This window comes from Microtus pennsylvanicus, chromosome 4 (assembly GCF_037038515.1).
Source record: "Microtus pennsylvanicus isolate mMicPen1 chromosome 4, mMicPen1.hap1, whole genome shotgun sequence".
Classification (NCBI taxonomy): domain Eukaryota; kingdom Metazoa; phylum Chordata; class Mammalia; order Rodentia; family Cricetidae; genus Microtus; species Microtus pennsylvanicus.
In genome coordinates, this window is record NC_134582.1 from 136,212,437 (window position 1) to 136,231,234 (window position 18,798).

The 18,798-nt window shown below is 47.1% G+C and overlaps 1 long non-coding RNA gene across 1 annotated transcript; it reads right to left on the reverse strand.

Annotated features, from left to right (window-relative positions):
• Positions 1 to 8,032: 8,032 nt before the first annotated feature.
• LOC142848945 (uncharacterized) lies at positions 8,033 to 12,502 on the reverse strand. Its single transcript, XR_012910497.1, has 3 exons — positions 12,336 to 12,502; positions 10,519 to 12,077; positions 8,033 to 8,280 (listed from the first exon to the last, which is right to left on the reverse strand). It is a non-coding gene; the product is annotated as an uncharacterized LOC142848945 (long non-coding RNA).
• Positions 12,503 to 18,798: the final 6,296 nt, after the last annotated feature.

Consider the following 18,798-nt stretch of genomic DNA (forward strand, 5'->3'; position numbering starts at 1 on the left):
GTTTTGGTCCCCAGCACCTACAGGGTGACCCACACCCACCTGTAACGCCAGTTTCAGGGGATCTGATGCTCAATTCTAGCCCCCAAGGGCATGCACATGTGGTATTCATACATATATGCAGGCAAAATACTCAAATGCATAAAATGAAAATAAATCTTTAAAAATAAAAATACAAGTGAGTTAGTACAGGTTGTATTTTATTCTCAGTGGATATCATGGGGTTGTTCAAAGTGTGGTGGCTTCAGAAAACAGCAAATCCTTGAACTGTGAAGTTAATGTAACCAACATGGTGCCCAGAATCCCAAGAAGTGCGCGCGCACATGCATGTTACTCAACATTCCCTTTTCCCTTTGGCCTTTCAATATTGATGTCTCCCCTAAGACACCCCTTAAAATGTGCAAACAAGTTGACATTATGCCCAAAACTCAAAATGTCTTTTTTTAAATCTCAACATTCATATATTAAAACAGTTTCCAAATTCCCTTTTTGGGAGAAGAGCCTGGGAAGTAGTTTGTTTTGGGGTAAAGATCTTCCTTTCTAAGAAAGCAGATTTATTTTAAACAAACCTGTGGTTTACATTTTTAAAGCTTCACCTGGCCACCTTCCAGCAGAAGGATTGGAAGGGGTGAGGTGGGAGGCTGTTACTTGTGGCAAGGGCTCAAAAAAGTCCTTATTGGAGGAGAAAAAGAGCCAAACTCTTAATACTTCAAGTTGGAACCCAGCAGCCTCAATCAGCTGTATTTAAATAGAGCTTGTCGTGTCTTGAGTAGAGCTGAGTTTCTCACATACAAGAGCTCACCGGCCGGTCTTTGCTATATAATGCCAGACCCTTTTGCTCATCCTTTGGAGGTCAAGTAAATGAGAGCATCCTGTGTCGTGGATCCCCCACCCAAATAATGTAGCTCCAATGTCTCCAGGCTGTAAAACTATGCCTTACAGATTTCATAGATGGTAGCTTTAAATGGAGTGAAAAGACCTTGTTTAATTAACCCAACCATTCACTCAGTGACCATTTATCACACGCCTGTCATATGCCTCCACCATACGAGACATCTGTCTGTCACTTCGTGCTTGCTAAATCAGAATAGTCAGCCGTCCAAATAGGAATGGCTGTCGTCTAGTGGAGCGCACCCTGCACGTCAGCTCCGTGTCAGGGACTCCAGCCCATCATTGTACTTCATCTTCTGAATAATATGTTCCGGTCGGGCTTATTAACCCACTCTTTGTTAGTTTAGTTGTGTGTGTGTGTGTGTGTGTGTGTGAGAGAGAGAGAGAGAGAGAGAGAGAGAGAGAGAGAGAGAGAGAGAGAGTAGAGGACAGTAGAGGAGGATGGAGGACATCACTCTCTGCCTTATTCTCTGGAGACAAGGCCTCTCCTTGACCCTGAAGCTCCCTGTTCCCAACAGGCTGAGCCCCCGGGGTCCACGAATCTCTTCCCAGCAGTGCTGGGGTGCAGGCACTTCCCCCATGCAGTATTTTCAAGTGGGTGCAATAGATCAGAACTCAGGACCTCATGCTGGCACAACAAGCCTGTTCCTCACTCCGGCATTGCGTAAGCCTCGTTAGCTCCATTTTAACTTTCAGGAAACCAGCCTCATGGTCTTGTCTCTTTTCTGTTGGTGATAATGGAACTGAGACAAGTCCCTAGCTGGCCCAGATCCAAATTTGTTCGTATTGGATGCCTCAGAAGTTCTACATGAAAATAATCCAAAAATTGGAGTAGAGATGAGAGGGTTGGGAAAAAAACAAGTAAAAATAAAACAGTATGGGTTCGAACTAAAATCTAGTCTTTAGGGAGCTGGAGAGATGGCTCAGTGGTTAAGAGCATTGCCTGCTCTTCCAAAGGTCCTGAGTTCAATTCCCAGCAACCACATGGTGGCTCACAACCATCTGTAATGAGGTCTGGTGCCCTCTTCTGGTCTGCAGGCATACACACAGGTACAATACTGTATACATAATAAATAAATATTTAAAAAAAAAATAAAATCTAGTCTTTATTGTCATCTTGATTGTGACTCCTGATCAATTACATAGATTTTATTATTAATATCTCCCCCTGTCCTGGTGCTGGGAATTGAGCTCTGAGCCTTGCACATGCTAGGCAAGTCCTGTACCAGATTAGTATATTGCTCACTTGTTCTTATATGTTTATTTATAAAGCCACTGCTCTTTAAAACGATGGTGAACTGACCAGCACAGTCTCTAATGGCCAGCCTTTATTGGCCTGTATAACCTTTAGCTGCCCATGGTTCAGCTCTGTCTGACCCCTCTTCCAGGCAGCTCTCTTTGGTTACCCAGTTTGCCAGTGCCATGTCAGAGGCAGGACATCCCTCACGTACCTCTGCATTCTGCCTCACACTTTTCTCCTGGTGTGTTTCTAGTTAATATTTGCTAAGTGTGGGGCTACTAGTTACTGCTTTGGAACAACCACAGAGGTGGAAAGGACCCAGCAGTTTCCGGACGTGTTAAATTCTCTTAGAATGGGAAGGCTGTGGCAGATGAAAAGGCTCTGCCAAAGATCACTGTCATCTTGTTAATCCCCGAAGAGTCCAGCCTGAGAGAACAGAGGCTGACAGCCCCGAAACTCCAGGTGAATGTTTGGAGGGGAAAACACATGAGCAAATTCGCTGTCAAGTTCCAAATTCCAGGGACGCGTGGAAAGTCAGCGTACTTCCCCGTCACAAACCCGACACCAGCAGCCAGATGACGAAGCCCATTAACGAAGTCGTGAACAAGTCGGAAACAGTACCTTGAACACAGAATTCAGACCCAGGCCAGTCCCCCGAGGGTAGAGGAGGGGCAGCCCCGTGAAATCTCAGAAAGCCACGTGTCATTTGACTGCACTTAACCTCCCTTTGAGGGAGGGTGTTTTGAATTGGTGTGGGCTCACACCTGTGAAGAGGAGCAGGGGCTATGGGAATCTTTCATGGGAAGCATGAGGCACTTGGAAATGCACCATTACGTCATTCACGTAATGAAGGGTTCTGCTTGCGAGTCAGCTATGGAAGACCCAGGTTCTTTCATTCTTATAAAGACGCCCTAAATCTGGTGTTGGCTCCTGTTGTGTGATTGCGGCGATGGGGAAGGAAGTAGAAATGACCACGCTAAATAAGCAGTAGGGCCGGGAGAGGAACGAGGAGGTAAAGAAAGTTGCGTGTTTGTGAAACATTCTGAATGGGATGCGTGGCTAACTCGCAGCCTGTCCATACGACTACAAACGCTTCTTAGGCATGCACTGTTCGCAAGGACAGTGTGCGGTGCTGCAGAAGCAATACACATAGTTGCTGTCCCAAGGAGACTGCCGTGGATCCTGCAGATCTTTGAACAGTGTGTACGAGGTCATCAATTCAACTGGACTCACCCCAACTCAAGACCCATACAATTCAAACACCAGGGGGCTATCCATCCTTCTGCTACCCATGCAATGTCACCCAGTATCTCTCAGTATCTCTGAATGGCCCTAGTCACTAAATGTGCCCCCAAATTATTACCAAATTAAATGAGAAAAATCCAATGTAAAAAATAAAGCATTCCTGATATAAAAGATAGCACAATCGAAGTGCCAGAGACAGAAGGCAAAATCAACGTAATTCAAGATGCATGAAGGCAGAGGTCCCCTGTCTGATTCTGCATCTGTGGTACCTGGCATGGACCCATGATGTGGTGGGTGCTCATGAAATATTATTAATTGAGTGATTAAATCTAGATTCTGAACAATTGGCTGGCTGTCAGATCCACCTCCTACACAGGGTAACTAAACCATGGCAAACCCGTTTCCAGTCAGGGGCCCGGCACAGCAGCTTCCACAGCTTGGATTGGCCATGTCTGCCTTTATCTGGCTCTGGACTCTTACTAGCTCCTGCTTGGCTTTCTTTCAGTTGGGCAGTGACCTCTGGGTCTGCCTTGCTGCGGAGAGAGCTGTTGCCCAGCTTTGGCTTAACAACTGTCAATCATCACCTCTGACCTTGTTCATCTCGAGACCCACTTTGTTTCTTGGATTTGCATGGCAGTTTGCAGAGATTTTCTACTTCGTGGCTCATTGTTCTGCTCACTGATTTCCTGACCCTCACAGCCCATGAGAATAGCCACGGTAGGTGCTCAGCCTGGGGTTTTTTAAAATGTTTTTTGAGCTCGGTACTTGGACATCAACTGACTTTAATCCTCCATTCATAAAGTGACAGTTCATACCTTAAAGGTATCTTGGTCTACTTTCTGTTGCTATCACAAAATACCTGAGGCCTGGTAATTTATAATGAATGGAATTTTGGTTGCTTTGTTTTATTTTTTCTCCTGCTCTGGAGACTGAGAAGTTTAAGAGCATGACTTTGGCATTTGGTGAGGACCTTCCTGAGCTGTTCCAGCACAACAGAAGGTCCTGCGTGCTGAGAGAGCAAGCCTGCCAGCTCACTTTCTCTTCCCCTTACGATGATATCAGTCAGCCTGCCTGGAGGACCCTGCATCAGGCCTCATCCAGTGCTGAGTAAGTCTCTTGCACATGAACTGGGAGGCATAGTCAAACCATGAAAAAAGAATCATGCAAATTGATTCTTTAAAAATTATTTGATTATTTTATGCACATGGTTCTTTTGCCTGCATGTATGACCATGTCTGGTGTTTACACAGGCCAGAAAAGGACATCAGATTCCCTGGAACTAGTTACCACATGGTTGCTGGGACTCAAACTCAGGTCCTCTGCAAGAGCAGACAGTGAGCCATCTTTCTAGGCTGGCAAACTTGTTCTTGAAAAAGGAACTATACAAATCACAAACAGCATTAGGGGTGCCAGGGTGTGGCTTGAAGGGCAAGCAGGTGAGAGTCATCCCCCTCAAGACAACAATAACAAACAACAGGGTCACTCGGACACACAAAAATGTCACTGACAAAGTTAGAGAACCTTCGTGAACCATGCAGACAGGTAGCGTCCCCAAGGACTGGAGATTGCTCAGTCTTCTCAAATAAGGAACATTCCAGAAATGAGTACATCCAGTACTTCCCCTTATACAATACCCTCTGAGCAAAGTCCCTTTCACTGAGCTGTAGGCTTAAGTTCTGCAAAGTTTAGTTGGTTTGCGTAAGCGATTCTGAAAAGTGCGCTTGCTAGCCTTGGTTGCAAACTCTGAGAAACCTGTTTGCTTGTAAAACTGTGGTGACAAATTAGTGTAGGAACCTTGGTGTGCTGTCCACTTTCAGAGCGCAGTTAACAACGCCTTCAGATACAGGAGAAGCAGGGAGCGATCCAAGAGTTTCTGCACCAGTGGGCGATCCACGGGTTTCTGCACCAGGGAGCGATCCACGGGTTTCTGCACCAGTGGGCGATCCACGGGTTTCTGCAGTAAGTTCAGGATTTGCTGATCTCCACCTGAGGCACTCACCTTGCCGGTGGCGTCTGGTCTGCTAGGATCATAACTGCCCTCAGCTGAACACGGCGTGCACCAGGTCTCCTCCGAGCTAAGACCTCCAGCAGCAGGCGTTTATTGTCACCCACCCAAAGGTCCCGAGATTCCCATTCAGTATTTCAGTCGTCACCAAAACAAACGGAGCAGACTTTTGATCCGTGTGTGCTATGCTGAGACTAGAACCCAGGAACTTGGGCTCTGCCACTCAGCCACTGCTTTTGCCTCTAGCAGACAATTAGACTGGATAGTTCTTAGGAAGAATCACCCAGAGAAACACAAGCAGGGCCATGCTTATGCCCTCCCTCACCCCCTTAAGGATTCAGAAATTTCAACTGTATCTCAGTCATAGCTTGGGTTGATTTATGAGAGGTTGCATTGGGTTCCATGGCTAAAAGCAAGGGTCATTGTGTAACTGGACCCACACAACCCTTCCTGGGGGTTGTAAGATGATGAGGAAGGGACTCTAGCCACAAGGAACAGGGAGCAGAGAAAGTCCTCAGTTAGAGAGATCCTGAGTGAAGGTGTGTTGTTGACAGCCATGCCACAGACTTCAGACTTAGACCTATGGGAAAATGGTAAAGTCCCCCCACCCCAGCTTCCCCCACCAGGGTGCGGCTCTGAGGCAAGGCAAAGTCTTCCTCTGGTCCATGTGTGTACAGAAAATAGATGAACACTACGCATTACCCCCCTGGATATTTATGGCCTGAAGCTCTGCAGAGACTACTCCTGCCCAGATTGACTAAACCCGCCTTCAACTTTAAACCATAAACCTGCCTCCTTGTTTATCTGTATACGATGACCCACCCCCCTGTTCAGTGGTATGCAATAACCCCGCCTCTCTGCTCATCTCCGTGTAATAAACACTCTGAGCTTCCAGGGTGCTGCGACTTCCCCATCAGAGAGCCCAGTTTAGCTCAAGCCAGCTTTTCTGTGCCTCTCTGTGTTTGTCTTTTCTTCCTTCCCTTGCTGGCCCCACCCCAGTCAGATCTGTCCTTGGAGCTACGCTAAACACTGCCACAAGGTCTTTCGCTCCGCCCCGTGCTTCCGTCTCCCTGTTAGAATTGCTATCCAAAGGGACCGTTTAGTTTTAAAATAATTTTCTCCCCTCACCACCACCACCTGTAGGCCCGACATGACGGCTTTCCCAGCACACAGTGAAGGGCCTGTCAGTTATTGGGAGTTCAGAGACCAGGAGTTAGGGCGGCTCTGGGTTCAGGATGTACTGTATTCCAGGGAGGAAGAGTTTGTACAGTGGTCTGGGTATGATCTGTCCCTTTATGGTTCCTTTATGCTCTGAAAAGTCAAGGCAGAGGCGGGGTCCTCAAAACTGTACTCTCTTGTATACAAGGTGAAGCCAGAGTCCTGTTCATGCTGTGTGGGCCCCGTACCACTGATCTATATCTCCCTCTCTGTGTGTGTATGTACTTATTATTATTATTTGATGATCTCCCTGTGTAGCCCAGACTGGCCTCGAACTCTCAATCTTCTTGCTGTGTCCTGTACAGAGGGCAATGTTGCCACTCCCAGCTTGCCATCTTACCCTTCTAAAGCGAAGACTCTTGTCACTCATTTGTGATGTTTTCCTGATTCCCTGAGCCCCTGAATACACTCCATCCTCTTTGCAGGCACACAAGACTTCCTTCAGAAATCTGATTGCGTGGAGTCTAATTTCTACACAAACTCTGCTCTGTCCCATGTCTAGTTCAATCATCCACGAACTTTCACCCCACAATCGGGATTAGGGAAGTTTGCTCCTGTTCCTTTGATTTCTCCTCCCTTCTCTTGTCTCCAGTCTGGCTGACTACTGACCTGCTTTGTATCATTGTAATCTCGTCATTATTTTGTCCAAGAATGTCATACAGATGGAATCACAGACTATGCAGCCAGGCTTCTTTTGCTTTGCCTCACATCCTTTGATATTTATGCATGCTGTGTCTAGTGAGAAGTTTGTTCTTTTTCTTTTTCGACTGGGTAGTATTCCATTGTGTGGCTATAATGCAATTCCCATTCTTTAGATTATGTCTTTGCTATTTGTCTAAGGCTGCTAAGGATGTGTCTGTGCATGTCTCTCTGTGAGCATGTGTTTGAAATTCTCTGCTAATACCTACCACTAGGATTTCTGCACCATGGGCAAATACACGTTTGACTTCATGAGACTCTTGCGAGTGGTTTCCCAGGGCGACTCTACCTGCTCAGTCTCTGCGTTCACATTCGGTATTTCCACAGCTTTAATTTTAGCCACTCTGTGTGTTGTATAACATTTTTGGAATCCTTCAAAAAACATGCTGGCCTTTTCTCCAGATGGCCCTTGCCTTGGCTGTGTGGATTCATTCGTGTTCCTTCCTCAAGGGACCAACCTTCTAATGGGAGGTCACTGCCCTTCTCAAGACCAAACTGGTACCTATCGTCCCTTTCTATCCTATCATTTTGTGTGGTCAATTCTCTTCCCTTCTCTCCACTCTCTCTTCTTTCTCTGACTTCTTTCAACTTCAAGTTTGGTAGGGAGAGGAAGAAGTATTCACCTCTTTGAAATTCCAACCCTAGCACAGAGATGGAATTGCTTATTGGCGGAATGAAGGCATGAATCTTTTTTTAAAAATAACTTATTTATTTTTACTTTTATGTGCATTGGTGTACATATATATCTTGTGGGGGTGTCAGATCTTAGAGCTACAGATAGTTGTTAGCTGCCATGTGGGTGCTGGGAATTGAACTCAGGTCTTCTAGGAGAACAGCCGGTTCTCTTAACCACTGAGCCATCTCTCCAGCCCCCAAAGGATGAATCTTTAGACTTGACTGTGATTTCTAGTTGATGAGGCTCGCTGTCTTCTGTAATATGTCTTCAGGCTTTCTTCAAGGAATGGATGATGGATGGGTGCTCTCCCTGCAGTCGAAGAACAGTGGCCCATATTGCTGCAGACAGTGGCCCATATTGCTGCAGACAGTGGCCCATATTGCTGCAGACAGACAGTGGCCCATATTGCTGCAGACAGTGGCCCATATTGCTGCAGACAGACAGTGGCCCATATTGCTGCAGACAGTGGCCCATATTGCTGCAGACAGTGGCCCATATTGCTGCAGACAGTGGCCCATATTGCTGCAGACAGACAGTGGCCCATATTGCTGCAGACAGTGGCCCGTATTGTTGCAGACATTTGAATGGCAGAACCACATGAGCCTTAGGCAGGACTGAAGTTCTGACTTTACCTCTCTGTGTCTTAAGGCCATTCATTCATTCATTCATTCATTCATTCAAAAGCACTCCGAAGCCTTACCACATGCAGGGGCTCTGGCCAGACTCTGAGGTCACTGGCAGAGCCCAGGACAGGGGTGATGTTGGTGTCTTAGGAAGCAGGAGTAATCTGAGGTAAAGAAATGACAGGGCTTGAAAGATGGAGAGATGGGGAGTTGACAGTCGCAGACCTGAGGAGAGGACAGGAGTGTGGTCTGGGGGCTCAACCCTGGCTGGAGCTCTCAGGAGAGCTGGGACTCTCCAACACAGCCCTCAGAGGACCGTGAGCAATGGGGGCCAGATGAGCCTGAGAGGCCTTCATCCAGCTTCCAGAACTCGAAGTTTGGAAAATTAAATAAAGAGGCTTATTTCTTACAGTTCAGAGGTTGGGAAGTCCAGAAGCATGGCGAGAGGGCCTGCTTGCTGGGTCCTCACATGGCAATAGGGCATTAGACAATGGGAGAGCCAAAGAGAGGGGCTCAGCTTTTATAACAAACCCACTCTTATGCTAATGAATCCACCCCCGTGGGAGTGGCATTAATCCTTTCCTGAGGGTGGAGCCTTCATTATTGCAGGACTCTGCAATTATATTTCTTACACAGGACACATTCAAGCCACATCAGTGAAAGAAACTGAATTCTGCCTCTTGGAGTCCAGGGGTTGGGGCCGAGTTTTTACTTATGTCTGTTTAATGAGACAGTAAAAGTGATGAGGTCAGTATTTTAAGAAAAGATTCTGATCAACAAATGGGGGCGAAGACAGGGAACCAGGGCACCTCTGAAGCTACCACAGTCCCCTGCACCAGCTGAGAAGGCTTCCCATGCTCCTACACTCCCAACAAGCCCCCCAGTTTTAGCAGCTGACTGATTTCTGCTCACTAAGAACACATGCTCGGGGTGTTTGCCTATCAACACCTTGATTCTACTCCTGATGTTCTGTGTCTCTCTTTCCTCCTCGACTCCAATCAGGGGACTGAGCACAGCTGTTGTATAGAAATTCCAGTTTTTTACACCACACTAGTTGTCCAACAGGTAAGGAACAGCAGCACAAGGCTGGGGAGTGGCTCGGTGGCTAAAATACTTGGCGTGCATGCATGACGATCAGCGTTCAGCCCCTCAGAACTCTGGGAAATGTGGAGTATGTTTGGCAGCCCATCTGCCATTTTTGCCTCCTAAGGGTGAAACAGGCGGCATCCCCAGAGCAAACTAACAAGACTAGCTGTGTCCAAGAGCTCTAGGTTTGACTGAGAGATCCTGCCTCAGTGGAATAAGCAGAAAAGCAGTTGAGGGCGATTCCAGACATCAAGCTCGGACCTCTACCATGTGGACATACGTAACATTCACCCACACAGGTTAGCCCTTACACATGCGGAATACATATATCTACACCTCACACATATAACACACATGCATGTGCGCGCACGCACACACACACATGAAAATTGAGGGGGGAAACAACCAGTGTCAATAAGTACAGTGGTTCAGGGGGTTCCTAGGGAGGGCTTAGTAGGCATCTTAGAACAAGATAGCTCTGCCCATCCAAAGCTACCTTCGCCGAGAGGCTTATAGATTCCTCCAAAGAAGTGGCGGAAGCCCCTGGGACTGGGTTCCGAGACTGCATGGCATGAAGTCCTTGCAACCGAGAACACAAATGATGCCTTGTTGGTCAATGCATTTTGGTTCACCCTCACAAGGCACACACTGCCTTCCTCCCCAGACCTGCCGTAGCCTCAGGGACTAATCTCCTTCACACAGTGCAGGAGGACACCCCAACCTCGAGTCCTCTGCACAAAGCATCTGAGAAACCTCCTCAAGGGCAAGGCTGCTGTTCGCTCCCACAGCAGGACACAGCAAGCAGCTGCTGGGGGCCAGGAAATGAAAGCTCTCTTACCTTGGCGGTGGTCTCCATTGCTCTTTGATTATAAATTGTTAGAACAAACAGATGGCGTGAACTCAGACAACCTTGAAAGGGGTCTGCCAGAACCCTCTCCAGAACCGTGCCCTTGCAGCCACCTGGGTCTGGTTCTTCTCAGACTGGTCATCCTTGGCGAAGCTTTCCTGGCCCCTGTGGCCTCAACCGCCGTGTGGTGTCTATTGGGAAGTCTTGCTTTTCTCTTGACTTCCTTACCCCGTGTCTTTCTCTCCTGTCTTCACCCTGAATGGAAAACAGCTGGCCAACTTCCTTCTTCCTTGAAGGTGGTTATTGAGCTCTGCCCGTTTTCATTTCCTTCTACACGCACCATGCTTTGTCACTTACTGGGCATCTGAGGTCCCATGTCAGTGGGAAAACTCATTACTGCCGCCGAGTCTGCTGCCTCAGCCTTCCTGGAGGCAGGTGGCCTCTGGGCTGTGGTTGATGAACACAGTTTAAAAAAAAAAGAATAGCGAGGAAGGAGGGAAGGAGAGATTATATGAAAACAATTTTTTTTGAGCAAATCTGATTATTGTTCTGACAAGAAGTGACTGAGAAAGGACCCTGGCCAGTTCATTAGTCACTCGGGGAAATTTAAACAGTATTTTCATGCATGGGAAGAGGGCGTCACTCTTTGAAGCCTGGAGGAAGTTCCAGGTCTGGGGACTTAACTCTGGGCCAAAGCAGGGACAGAGAGCAGCATGGACGGAGCTCCTGGGAAGAGCCCTGACCCGGCAGGGAAGCCTGACTGATGAAGCAGGTGGCAGGGAACGTGACAACCGCTAACCCAGGCAGTCAGAGGTCCAGGTGGGATCAGTGACGATGTTGGCCTGGAGAAAGTGTGGAACGAGGAAAGAACATTTCCAAATGTAATCTGTGAGTTTAAAAAAAAAATAATTTCAATGACTTTGGATTAACAAATAACACTTCCCTTAAACCACGGGGCAGAAAGAATCTAGAATAAGGGTGAAAGGAGAAGAGGGGGCGAGAGAGGAGATGGACTACTGGACGCAGGCATCGGTAAAGCAGAACAGAATTACAGGGAGCCGACACAGGTTTGAAAGACCTTCGAGTACTGGGAAGGAAATGCCAGTTTGTATCAGGTATTTAAGCCGTTCAGACCTGCTGCCGCTGGGCAGTAAAGAAGGAGCTGTGTGCATTTGGGCTGCTTGATGGTCCTTTTCCTTCCAGCCTCCTTTGCAAGGTTCGCTTTTTAACATAAACATCTTGAGCAATCTTAACATGTAAAACACCACTCAGGGCCAGTGCAGTTACGTTGGGGTTTCATTTTCCCTTGCAGGCAGGATTTCGCTCTCTGCTGGCATTGTACGTGCTTGCCAAGACCATAAAAGAGCCATCACGGGGAACAGTTTCCAGTGCTGGGAGCCCATCCAGCCCTGTCCCAGAGACTGGTGGGGAATAGGTGGGGGGAGAGCAGCTGAGCGAGGACAGCTTGAGCGGAGACGGGTGCTTTCAGCTTCTCCTGTTCCCAGGCTTCTCGGGACGGCTGACAACACTTCCATTCACGGCAGCTACAGCTGGAAAGAGACACGTTTGTGGTGTTTATCTTCGAATCCGGTAGGAGCTGCTTTCTGCCAGCAGGGACACGCTGCTAAGAGTCCGAGCCCAAAACCCAACCTTGCAATTCGGGATGATCGGTATGGATGCTTGCTCCTTTTTACACAGAGTTATGCCGACACAAGCCATTCTGCTTCCCTTCCACCTTTAAAAATAGGAATTACGGGGTTGGGGATGCAAGCAATTATTTATAGTAAACAGTGTCTTTGCCTCCTTACCTTGCTCCCTGTACACACTCTTCCCATGGCATTTGGAATTAAACCGACCTGTCCCAAGCTGACAGCTGCGTTGAAGTCCTGTGACTTGGCCTGTACAGTCAGGAGAGATAAGATAGGCAAGAAAGATAAAGATTCAGAAGTCCCACAAGATCATTCTGCTCACAAAAGCTTTTGTTTAGTTCCTGGTCCTGTTCATAGGACAAGAGACTTAGAGGATCTATGCAAATGTGTCCTTTTCCCATTACAGAATGTGACCTTTATGAGTAGATTGAAATAGCAACATCAATTCCCGGGTTAATAAGACTTGCCGGCCTAGAAGGGAGGGCTGCTGGTCTCCTAGCAAGTAGAAACAGGGAAGGAGGCATTGGACCCTGTCCCCGGGGTGTTTCAGGATTTTTATGGGGTGCCAGGAAACCCTTTACTTTTGTCTGCTCCATTTGCTCTGCTGATAAATCAGGGAATTCACCTGTTCAAGAGAGCTACGATGAACTTTTATTAAGAGTTTTGCATAGAACTGGGTCTGATGGTGCATGCCTTTAATCCCAGTGGAGGAGGCAAGTAGAGGCAGGTAGGTCTCTGAGTTCAAGGCCAGTCTGGTCTACAGTGAGTTTTGGGGGTACAGTCAGGGCTACACAGAGAAAACCTGTCTTAAAAAACAAAAACAAAAAAAGTTTCACATGAAAGTCAGCTTGTTAAAATAACAACCTAGGATATGGGAGTACCACACAAGGCACAGATTAGTTTAAGCTAGAGGCCAGAGACATGCGTGTTGATAAAAATCAGCATTGCACACAGTTACTAGTTACTGTTCACTATCAAGGCCATCCTTGTTCAAGAGAAAATGAATACCGACAAAATGCTCATGCGCGTGTGGGTATTGCAAGCCACCACCACGAGGTCAAAGGCAGTGAGTTTCCCTGTGATTAATTTCTCTCTCCATACTCATCATGGTTATTTATTTGACTGGTTATACAGCTTTGTGTTTCCAAAACGCCCGAAAATACAACTTGAGCAGTCAGTAGGGAAAGGAAGAGTCTAAGGGTTAAGGGAAGCTAGCACACACTGACATGTCACCTGAAATCACTGGCGAGGAGTGGAGAGCAGTGTGGAGGAATGGTTTTCAGGGAGGCTGGAACCATCAGGGCTAAGACAATTAAAAGTGGACATACCCTTTAACGGGAGAAATGGGAGAGAGTTCTCGCTCCTACAGCTAGGACAACACCCTAGTGATTTCCAACTAAAAGGAAAGGAAGGGAGAAAGAGAGAAGAAAACAAAGAGCACCAAGCATGGAGGCTCGTGCCCGTTATGCCAACAGTTGTGAGGCTGGGCCGGAGGAGCACCGCAGATCTGAGGTCAGTCTTACCTACGGTGAGCAAAGTGCTCGCTTAGCGAGCCTGAGGACCAGGGTTTGAGCCCTGGAACTTACATAAAGTAAGCGTGGCGGAGCAACGCAGAAGCCCAGTATTCCTACAGTGGGAGGCAAGGTGGGGACAGAAGGATCCCCCTGACGCTGAGGGCCATTTAGCAGGGCTACACACAGCACAGAAGCAACACAAGGCCCTGCCTTAAGGTGGGAGGAGATAACCATCTCCTGAAAATTGTGGCGTGGTCCGACCTCACACACCCTGTCACTCCTGTGCCCATGGGAGTATGCACACACACCAAATAAATGCAAAATTTTAAAAGGCCAAAACCAAATTAATTATTTACTAAAAAAACTTAATCAAAATAAACTTGAAGACAAGGTTTGCAGCTGCTTCTTTTTGAAGGCTGCTTTAGTATTTGCAAATAAAGAGCCATTTTTTTTTTTGATTTTTCGAGACAGGGTTTCTCCTTAGCTTTTGGTTCCGAAAGAGCCATTTTTAAACTCAATGAAACCAAACCTTCCCAGAGAAGTTAAGACATCATTTTATTAAAAAATACCATTCTGTTTGTAAGCAGCATTTGGCTGGGATTCCCATCCCAGGGAAAATGTTTAATTGCTTAAGAAGTAATCCTATTATTGCAGATTTCATGCATAGTGAGTTCCCCCTCCTAATTTGAGGAGTTAGGAAAGGAAAGTGAGATTCTTCTGCTAAGTACATTTTTGAAAGGGCATGTGATGGTGCTGGGAGATGGCCTAGCAGAGCTTTTCCTCAGAGAATCATGGTCTAGGAGGTGAACAGGAGAAACTCACCAGGCAGTCAAGAGTCAAGTGAGGTGGTGTCAGCCTTCAGTTCTGAGCGTGAAATAATTGTAAAAACATTCTAGATACTTCCGTAAACTATAAACGACCATGTTGCCTCATTGAAGCCTCCAATATTTTTCATAGGAATCTGCTCACTGAGCAACTACCTCAGTCTGAAGCACTTAATAGTAAATTTGTACACTTAAGAGACACAATCAGGTGTTTAGGAATGGATGGGTATTAAGGGGGCAGAGGTTGGGAAGATGACTTGGTCAGCCTGATGACTACCGGGTGAACATGAAGACCCAAGTTTGGATACCCAGCATCCACAGAAAGGGCTGGCTTACATATGGTGGCCTGTGCTGTAACCCAGTGCTGCAGCAATGGAGACAGGGATCCCTGGAGCTCACAGGCCACACAGCTTCAGCCTCAGTAAGAGACTGTCTCAGAAACTAACGGTGGAGCATGATTGAAAAAAGACATTGATGTTACCCTTTAGCCTCCACCAGACAGGTACCACTTGCAGTAGCAAGTGTACTCATACACACTAAGAAGTATGTACAACACACACACACACACACACACACACACACACACACACGTGCGTGCGTGCAGAAATGTCAGCTACAAAAATGACACGTGAGTTAAAGGAGGTGTTGGATGACAGAGAAATTACAAGTGCCTTGAAGGAGCACCCAGGCAGGCACGGAGGAATGTACCTGGTTTGGAAGGCTGTGTGGACAGAATGAGGAAAAGGTTTTGCCATCACAGAAAAATAAAAGGCATTGCTGTTTTTTCTTGTAGGAAGTCTCCTTCCCAAATGATTTCTATGTGGGAACTTCTGGTTAAGTTGATGAATATGTCCTAAAAGACCCACTTAATTAAAAAAAAAACCTTCAAAGGCCTTAACGGCATTAACACCACACAGAGCAAGCCAGCCTGATTTGTGTGACTCTTTGGTGAGCCACAGAGCCCTTTAGGACATGGCAGCGAACAGGCATTCCTCACTGCACAGGGCAGGAGAAGATCCATAGACTTGTTTCCGGATAACTTCCCCTTTTTGGTGTCCGAGTTGCTTTAATTTGTATCTGAACTCTTAGTTTTAGGTTATGAAACTTTCTCTTATCTAATTTGCACTTAAATTTTGATGAAGAGAATCTTTCAGTGGGGCCAGACAGTTGACCTTGGTTGATTGGCTTGATCTTTGTTTTGTTAAGTGGAATTCCCCACAGTGTGTACACTGGGTTCTGTGACCAGAACCCTTGGCAGGTGAGAAGGATTGGCTGATTTAAGCCATAACCAAAACCCCTAAGTTTTGGAAATTCTGACACAGAATTTTCTCTTTGTGACTTTGACTCTACTTTTAATCCAACCAGACTGACACTTTCCCCCTCATATGCTGTTTCTTCTTTTCTCTTTAAAAATATTTTATTTATCTCTTGATGATACATCTAAAGATGACTTAGTCACAGCATCCAGGAAGCTGGAAATTCATCCAAGAACTCCCCCTCAGCCCTGAATCTCCCCAGGACAGGGCGCGGTAGTCATGAGCTTTCCTGGATTCCTATCAAATGCAGCTTGTTTTAATCATTTATTTTGTAGAGCCACTGAGGAAGACTCCGGCAGAGTCTGCAGGCGTCCTAAGTTCACAGAAAAGCCACCCCTGAGACCACTAATGAGGACAGGACTGCAGAAAGATGTCAGACGGATGAGGAACTTGGAGATAAGAGAAAGGTATGTAAGGTGGTGGTGTGAACTCCTCAGGAAAGAGTCTTGGTGATGAGTAACTGCATACCCGAGGCTGGCAGTCTGTCACAGCAGTTGGAAGTTTCTATGTCATCCGTCTTTGGGAAACATCCAATTGGAAGGCAGATGTGGCGCCAACATCTGTCCTTGCTGCCCCACCTTCCTCCAGAGCTCCTCTTCCTCTGTCTCACCAGTTGTTAAATGTCAGAGACTATTTGTCGCTGTTTACTACGCATGTCTGAAAAGAGCCTCTCTTCTTCTGGAGCACAAACCATGTCTGCTTGGGGACTCACCTTGGCTCCTCTTGTGTCCCACTTGTCAGCAATTTGGAAGACATTGACTCTGAACCGATATTTTATGGCAGATACAACGAATCTTACTCAGAGACACCCTGTGCGGATAGAGAGTCAACGCAGTGAGCTTGTCTGTAACGCCAGCACTGAGTTCAAGGTGAGCCTGGTTTGCATAGCTCCATTCTAGTCTCAACTACATGATGAGACTTTGTTTCCACAAAGTAAAGAAAGAACATATAAGGCAGAAAGAATGGACGAGAGGGGAGAACAATTTTCTGATGCTATAGCTTATAAGAAGGAACGGAAACTAAGAACATTGGCGGGTCTGTCAGAGCAGCTACAGAACCCCACGAATCCTCCATGTCAGATGACGCTGTGAAGGTGGGAGTCATTGAATCCTCTAATCGTTAGTAACGAGTCCTGGAAAGTTTGGGGGACATGAGCACCTACCACGTGCTAATGCTTGGCACTCAACAATCTATTTCATCCCCAACAAAACCCTGCGAGCTACATACTGGTCCCTTTCTAGAATGTGAAAGTCTAGCTCTAAGACCACCCACAGGCACAGAGCTGGGATTCGAGCTCAGCTTTAAAAGAATCCAAGTATGTCCTCTTATGGTAGATAAAAGCACAAGAGCCCCAAGGCTTTCCACTTGGAAGGTAAAGCATGCAAACAGACGAGAACAGGAGCCCGAGCCTTACGGCACGGCACTGGAGTAAGCAGACATGCTGGCCTGGAAGTTTCTTTGGCATGCTGACTTTCGTGTTGTCACTGGCTCACACAAGGCTTAACACATAATAGAAACCTAATAAAAGTTTGCTAAATGAGGTTATGATGTATATTCTGTAAATCAAGTCCCGCGGTCTGCCTTTTCTATTTATCTAGAGGTCTCGTGTCTTGGAAGCGTGTACTGTGTTAGCTCTGGTTTTACAAGTGTCTGGGACACCTGACTGACAGTCTGGACATAGCCTCCCACACAGCCCCGTCCTTCTGCTGATTGTTATGGCTGCTGCTGACATCTGATTCACACGTCTGGCTTATTCTTGTCCCTGTGAGAATTATGGTTGGAGAATAACAAATAAATAAAAATAAGTGAGAAATAGAAATGAGGAAGGAGAGGATGGCGGGGGTGGGGTGGGTGGCTTTGCCGCCCTGTTTTCACGGGTTAAGCGCTGAAGGGGACATTCAATCCAAGACTAATGAGGAGGTAGGTTGACATCTGGTCCCACTTCTGCCTCCTGTGATTCAGAGCAGCTCTGAGACTGCCCAACCAGCCAGAGCCTGGGTGTTGCCAGATTTATGAAATCTGCCCGGGGTGCTGAGAAGGTGGGATTTTAACTCTTGATGAAACTACCACATCCTCTATAAATGCCGAGACTTGAAAAGCGGACTCGCTGCCCCTCGTGCTTCTTCACACACCTGCGGTTGCTTATGTGTGAAAAGGAGACTTGAACTTGAACTTGGACCTGGGGTGGACAACCTCATGCCCTCCGTGTCCTCTGCATGTCCTTTGAGTTGTCGGCCATGAGCCTCTTTCCCCACTCCAGAGCAGGCTCTGAGAAACGGAACTTTCACTGTTTCTAAGAACACCTGGTTTTATTCCTAAGACGGGATCTCACTGTGTAGACTGGCTCGGACTCACAATCCTCCTGGCCAGAATGCAGATCCTCAAGGCCAGAAGTGAGAGATTGAAGCCGTCTCCAGACCTCGCTGAGTGTGAGAACAGACCTGCGCGTGAACAGTAAGTGGCCTTCTAGCGCTTCAGATGAGGGTGGAACTGTCCATAGCCCTCAATGACATCCCACCACACTGATTCCTTGTTGTTTATGTATGAGGGTTTCTGCATGTATCATACACATGTGTATATGCCTGCTGGCATGTGTGGCCTTGTGTGTGTGTGTAGGGGGACAGCAGCTGATCTTGGGTGTCCTTCTCAATTGCTCTCTACTTCATTTGCTGAATCCAGAGTTCTCAGCGCTGGCCAGCCTGCCTCAGGGATCACCTGTGTCTGCCTCCCATATCGTGTGCAGAGGACCCCACCCCCTCAGCTTTTATATGCGTGCCAGGGATCCAGATTCTGGTCACACAGGCATGCGGCATGTTGTGTCCACTGAGACACCTCTCCAGTGACTCCCTTTAGTTCTGTTTGCTTGTGTGTTTTGTTTTGGCCTTGAACTTTCGGTGACCCTTTTGCCTCTGCCTCCCCAGTGCTGCAATTACAGGTGTGTGCCAGCTAAGCCCTGCCTCCTTTTATA